Below are 7172 nucleotides of genomic sequence, written 5' to 3'. Positions count from 1 at the left end.
AAATGGTACCCACATATAATGCAATTACAAAAAATACCCTCTTTCTAAATAAAAAAACAACATGTCTCCATCTTTTCATTTTTCTCTTTATTTTTCATATTTTTTTTTCCAATAAATGCTTCTTCCTCCTCCATTTCCTTCTTTCTCTAACTCCTCTTTCTATCTTATTTCTTCATTTAATTTTGCTAAACCCTAAATCTAAAAGAGCTACAATTAAATCACAATTTAGAAACTTTTAGAAACTTATCCAAGTTAAAATGGAAAGAGATGAAATACCTAGATCTGGGATTTGACATGAATGAATTATTTCCCTTTTTTTCTGAAAAAAAAAATTGACAAAGAAAAACACTTCTGAAGTGGACTTTAATATACTTTCTTAAAGTCCTTCCTTAATGCTGAAATTAAATTGAGCGGAATTGCTAACATATTATTGCCATGGGATGATGGTTTTGTTCATTTAGCTCAGGAATTGTGATGTTACAAATGTTGAATCCTTATTTGAATCTCTCATTGATCTCTCTGTGCAATATTGTCAGTATGAATTTACTGTATATTTATTTTCTTGGGGAAAATTTTCCTCGAGTCATATTATCCTAACCACCCTTAATCAGCACTCTTCAATGACATTTTCTGAACAACTGGTAATTGCAGGGTGCTGATTAAGGGTGGTTAGGATAATATGACTCGAGAAAAATTGTAGAACATTAGTGGAAGAGCTCACTGAGTTGCGATTTCTGGCTCCTAGGAACCTTGCGTTCAAGGTTCTTACCCATGATTGTCTTCCTAATCGTTTATTATTGATGACTAAATTATAGAACTTGTCGGTTTTTGTAAATAACAGGAAGGAAGTTCTCAAGCTCGATACTTTGTGTCTCGGCTGATACCAGCACACAAGGATCCTCCTTATGAGTAGGTGATGGCGGAAACAATTAAAAAAAACATGTCCACTGAATTGTTTTTATTCCTCAAATTATCAAATGGTTGATTTCAAAATTGAAAAAATGTTATCTTTGCTGATCTTTAACACCAGAGTAGAGGACTAAGCTGAAATACAGCTTTATTCATTTCTATGATCCTAGTTTATGCGAGTGGATGCGTAAGTTTAAAGAAATCAGGTAGAGGAGTTAGATAGAGAAGGAAAAAGCATTTGCTCGAAAAAATATGAAAGATGGAGAGAGAAATGAAAAGATGGAGATATATTGTTTTTTATTTAGGAAGAGGGTATTTTTGTAATTACATTATATGTGGATCCCATTTTATAAATGAATAAAGTAGAATTGATGGTTGTCAAAAAAAAGTAAAAATTGATGAGTTAGCGCGTTGACTTTGGGTTGACCGGTTATTTTTACCGGCCATACACCATAGTGGGAGGTCACCTATAAGTTCGTACATATTAGTGAGACAAATTGAAGGTTGTACACCAAAGTGTGAAATGGGGTATCATTCATGAAATTTACCCAAGTGGAAGATGAGGAGGTTCATTTGGAAGAGAGAGAAAAAAAATAAGAAATGTGAGAGAGAGAAATAAATGAAAAAAAGAAAGAAAGAAGGGGATGGGGGTATAATGGTAATTGAACATAAGGTGGGCCCACAGTTTATAAGGAATGAGTTGAAAAAATGTGACATGACAGGTTTAACCAGGCATTATTACCTGATGTACACCATGTTGGGAGGTCACCAATAAGGTCGTACATATTAGTGAGACAAAATGAAGGTTGTACACCAAAGTGTGAAGTTGGGCAAACGTTGTACATCATTGATGAAATTTACCCGATTGGTTCCTTGAACTTTGTAAGTGTTTCACCAGCTCCCTAAACTTGCTTATTTCGTATCACTAGCTCCTTAAACTTGTCCATAAAAGTAGATCAGCTCCCTGAACTTTGCAAGTGTCTCACCAACTCCCCAAACTTGTTTATTCTGTAACAACTAAATACAAAAATCATAATACTAACTCTTGATCCTCACTCATTTAATCTCTCAAACCTGCAATACTAACTCTTATAATATGTTGAAAGGTAGGAGAATCGAAAAATTGCCTCTTGAATAGATGAAGACGTATTTTTAGAATTTAGGTTTAATAAGTTTTTGTATTTAGTTGTTACAGAATAAGCAAGTTTAGGGAGTTGGTGAGACACTTGCAAAGTTCAATGAGCTAATATATTTTTATGGACAAGTTTAGGGAGCTGCTGATACGAAATAAGCAAGTTTAGGATGCTGGTGAGACACTTACAATTCAAGGAGCCAATCTACTATTTTGGACAAGTTTAGGGAGCTGGGAATGTATTAGGCCATTAAAAAATGAAAATTTACGTGGAATCCATTTTTTTAACTATTCTATTTCGATGTATGACTGTTGTATTTTTCGCATCTGTCCGTATTTTAATTTTTTATTTCTTAAATACTGTTTTTTATGTATTGTATTTTATTTTTACCATTTGTTACTCTTGTGTTGACTGTGTTGTCTTCTATTTGATTTTGTTTCGGAAATACAATCGAGTAAAATGAAGAGCTAAAATAAAGTTTATGAAGTTAAGAATGAGTTCATGTAAAGATCATCGGGGATAGAAATAAAGTGGAAAAGTTCGGGAATGTAAAAACAAAACAGGTGGACAGATTGTATAAACGTTGAAACAGAATATGTAAAATGTTCTAGAGTCAGAAGAATGACTTGTAAAATGAGTTTCCGAACACGGAATCAGGCAAAACGAAAGGCTAAAATGAAATTCAGAATGTCAGGAACAAACAGGAACAAAAAATGTCAGACAGAAATTATAAAACTTAGACAAAAAAATAATAATAATAATTTTAGAGAACGTTTGGAGTAGGAATCGGTAAATAAAGGTGGGGAACTTGAAAATAATTTAATTAAAGTTAAAACGAACTTGAAAAGTGAAATCAAACTATGAATTATGAAGAACAAAGCTCAAAGTGTAAGTAAAATTTGGCATAGTGTAGGATACTTTTAGTATTGTTGGTTGGGGTTTGGAATGGATGCTTTGGGTCTATTTGTAGTTTTTAGGGATTGTTTGTTGGCTGAATAGTTTGCTCACTTCCCTTGAATTTCTCTAATCTTTTGCCCACTATTTAGTCATCCCTCAATGCCTACTTTTGCTCCACATTTATGCCATTTCATCTCAATTTCCCTTGATTTAACGCTTAGTGTATGGTAGGAAGCGGATGGCTTTCTGCACATGTGCAAAAGACGTGTCAGGCTAGAATGACTAACTAGTCTTCAATTTTGTTGTTGGCTCGTTGCGGTGCGTCTTGCAATCTAAAATCGTCGAACCATGCGTGGATAGGTTGCCGAAAATCTCAGCCACACGGCGTGTGGCTCCCTTTTACGCTATTTCTAAGTATCATTTCATACTTTACATGGCGTGTGGCTTAGTCCACACATCGTGTGAATTAACTAATTTTGATCAGAAGGTTCAGAGACTTACACTCACATGTCGTTGTCGTGTGGCGATTTCACACGTGGTATAAATGTCTTTTGCGTGCTTTATGATAAAACTTAGATAATTCACACCACATATAGTTTAACCTTACGAAACAAATATTAGCTTTTCTTTAGGTTTTTTGTTTTGTGTAAGGCTACCGCTGCTCCTTTGCTTTCAAAATAACAAATACAATTTTTTATTTTTTATTTTTCAATTTTCAATTGCTTATTGTATCTAGTTTTTAACCAAAAAAAGATACGTAGAGATAATATTTAACTGTAAAATTTGATTTTTTTTATAGAATCTACTTTGTTAATATATAGAGAGAGAGGTTGGATTGGGCTTTAAATAAGAACACTCAGCTCGGACTGTTTAGAGTCCAAATAATATTGGATAAGTTTGGAGATAAGTCTAATGTAAGCAAAAACAACTATATAGTTAAGGGTAAAGTTCAAATAAAACCCATGTGGTTTCACTAATTTTCAGATAAAGGACTGTGGTTTACTTTTTATCAAAATGAGGATTGAGGTTTTTAACTTTAACAAAATAAGGACTTTTTCGATTGATACTATTAAAATCACCTTTGACGACTTCAAAAATGACATATTTTAAGAACTACTAATATTTTAAGCAACTTTAATTCTTCAATTTTTTTATTTTGAGATTGTTTAGATGATGTTTGGTAAAAAGAGAGAAAGTTAATGTTTAGAGAGAGAAATTTCCAAAAAATATGATTTTCGAAAATCGAAAATGCAGTTCCATAGAAAATATGACATTGAACAACTTTAATTCTTGAAAATTTTCATTTTCGGGTCGTTAAAGATGGTTTTAATAGCATTAATCCAAGTTTGAAACCTCAATCCTTGTTTTGACAAAAAGTAAACCATAGTCCTTTATCTGAAAATTAGTGAAACCACAGGGGTTTTATTTGAACTTTACCCTATTGTAATTTATAAAAGGCAAAAAGCATAATAAACCCATGAACATTATTTATTTAGTTTCCAAAAAAAAAAAGCCTTTATTTGTTTTAAGGATCAGGCTCCCGATCAATTATTTTTTCACATTGAACTTTTGATTATTGATTTCCTTATGGATTCAATTCTTATTTAACTTTTCTTTCGACTTTGAACGGTACGTATTCGGCATATTGATATGGACAAATAAAAGTAAAAGTTTCTTAACTAGAAGATATATAGAGTAAAAGTAAAATGAAATTATAGAAATCAATTTCCAGTAACTTTTTTCAAGTTCGATCTTATCCTCTCCTATCTATTTTCATCATCTTAATCGTCAAATTGATCTTCTCCTTTAACAATAAAATTTATTTCCAGCAGGTTCTTCCAAAATCAATTTCGAACTTGGAAGAACCCAGTGGAAATCGATTTTTATAACAAAATTTACTTTTTACTCTCTACTCTAATCAAGAAGTTGATTTTTTTATTTGTTCATATAGAAGTGAAATATCCACATCAGCCGGTCGAATCTCTTAATAGTACATGTCGTCCAAACTCGATGGAAAAATTAAACAAGAACCGAATCCATAACAAAATTAATAATCAATGGCTCGATGTAGGGATGTAAACGGGGCGGGGTGGGGAACGATTTCCCATCCCCGTCTCCGACTAGTCAGGGATTCCCCGTTCCCGTGAGAGAGACTGAGACAGATTTATTCCCCACCCCGTCCCCACGGGGATCCCCGTTTAAAAACACTTTTTTCCTATTCCATATCCTCATCCCCGCGGAAATCGCCATTTATATTTAAAATAAAAATCAGTATATAATAAAACTAAAACTTCTAAGAAACACCAAATATAAGTAATTATTCTAAAAATTTTAAAATCATAAAAAACTAAAAATTAAAATTATTTACTTAATGAAAATGTATTTATCACCCAACAAAACACAATTAAAAAACTACAAAACATATTAAAAAGTATTCATTCATGGCTTCTTTGTCCAATTCTCCTTCTTTAATACTTCGATTTAATTTTTTATTTGAAAATAAATCTATTTAATTTAAGTTTAATATTATAAATTATAACATTTAAAATATAATTTTAATTATAATAAAAAATAATTAGAGATCCGTCGGAGATCCACCATCGGGAACTAACAGGATGGGGTCGAGGATCCCCACGGAACGGGGATACCATTCCTCATCCCCGTCCCATCTCTGTTACGGGGAAATAAAGTTATCCATATCCCCGTTCCGTGAGGATTCTTATTGGTGATTCTCAATCTCCATCGAGACGGATCACTGATGGAGACGGAAAATCCTCACCCCACTTTCATCTCTATACCTCAATGTAAAAAGAAATAATTAATCAAAAATTCGATTTCATAGCTTACTTATGCTTTTCAACATTTATAAAAGAATTGCCGTTATGACATAGAAAATGGATTAGAAACGCAAGCATGGAAACTAGTTATGACGAAACAAAAGAGGGAATAGTTAATTTTACTTTGGCCCTATTTGGGAATTAGCTGTCAGCTGATTACATTAGCTGTTAGCTGTTAACTGATTACATTAGCTGATTTGACTAGCTGATTTGATTAGCTGTTTGTGTAGACCTGTTTGGTAAAAATTAGCTGATTGATAATAGCGGTTTGTGCAAAAGACGAATAAGGGCATTAATTTTGACGCAGGAGAAGAGGGAGTCTATCTATTAGGGTTAAAGAAGTCCATTAATTTTAATATTGTAAAACGCTAATTGAAAAAGCTCCTTTTAAGAGCTTTTTCTAAATTAGCGTTTTCATCCCAAAACTCTTTCCCAAACCTCTCCCCACCAAATACTCCAATTAGCGGTTTCAGTGGTCAAACCTCTAAAGTTTGTCAAAACCGCTCTTTTTATCCCAAAACGCTCTTTACCAAACAGAGCCTTTATGGGAGAGCTTTTGGAGGAAATCGGTTTCGAACCATATTTTTCTCGGGTCTGGTTTTGAAATTTCGGATGTCTTATGTAAAACTTAAGATAAATAGTCAACTAGTATAAAGAAAGTCATACATTTTTTTTTCCTTTTTTTAAATAGTTTTTTACCAAAACTTAATTGATCTTTTGAATTTAGTGAATTAATATTCCTACCTCTAGCCTCGGGAATAGACCGAACTACCCTTTGCCCAAAAATTGAAAAAAGACAAAACCTCTCAAATACCCTATACACTCTTCGATCAAATCCGGACTAGTTTTTGAACCAAATCATGGAACGTGAAAGAGGCCGTAAAGGGAAAGCGAAAATGGTAAGATTTACGGTTTTATTTTTTTGATTTAAGCTTCGAATTGAGATCTGTGGGTGTAAAGTGAGGAAGAAGATGAATGAAATTTGAGAGAATAGTATTGAAGAAGAATGAAGTTACACGAGTTAATGTAACTAAAAATACAGAGATGCAAAATACCAATAGAATTCCTAGCTTTATAGTCTGTTAACTAACTATACTAACATCTAACAAACTTATTTAACAGCTAACAAACTTATTTAACAGCTGATAACAGAATTGTAGATTCTGTTAACTTCAGTTGATAGATTTCTTCAACATTCCCCCCTCAAATTTGGTATACTTGCAATACCAAGTTTGTCAATGAAGCTGTCAATCTGAGTTCCAGTTAAAACCTTGGTAAACAGGTCTGCCAACTGATCTATAGTAGAAACATGTGGTGTTGCTATGAAACCTTGCTCTATATAGTCCCTGACAAAGTGAATATCTATTTCAAAATGCTTTGTCTTTTCATGATCAAT

Source organism: Euphorbia lathyris, chromosome 9 (assembly GCF_963576675.1).
Source record: "Euphorbia lathyris chromosome 9, ddEupLath1.1, whole genome shotgun sequence".
Lineage (NCBI taxonomy): Eukaryota > Viridiplantae > Streptophyta > Magnoliopsida > Malpighiales > Euphorbiaceae > Euphorbia > Euphorbia lathyris.
Note: the sequence above shows the minus strand (reverse complement) of the source record.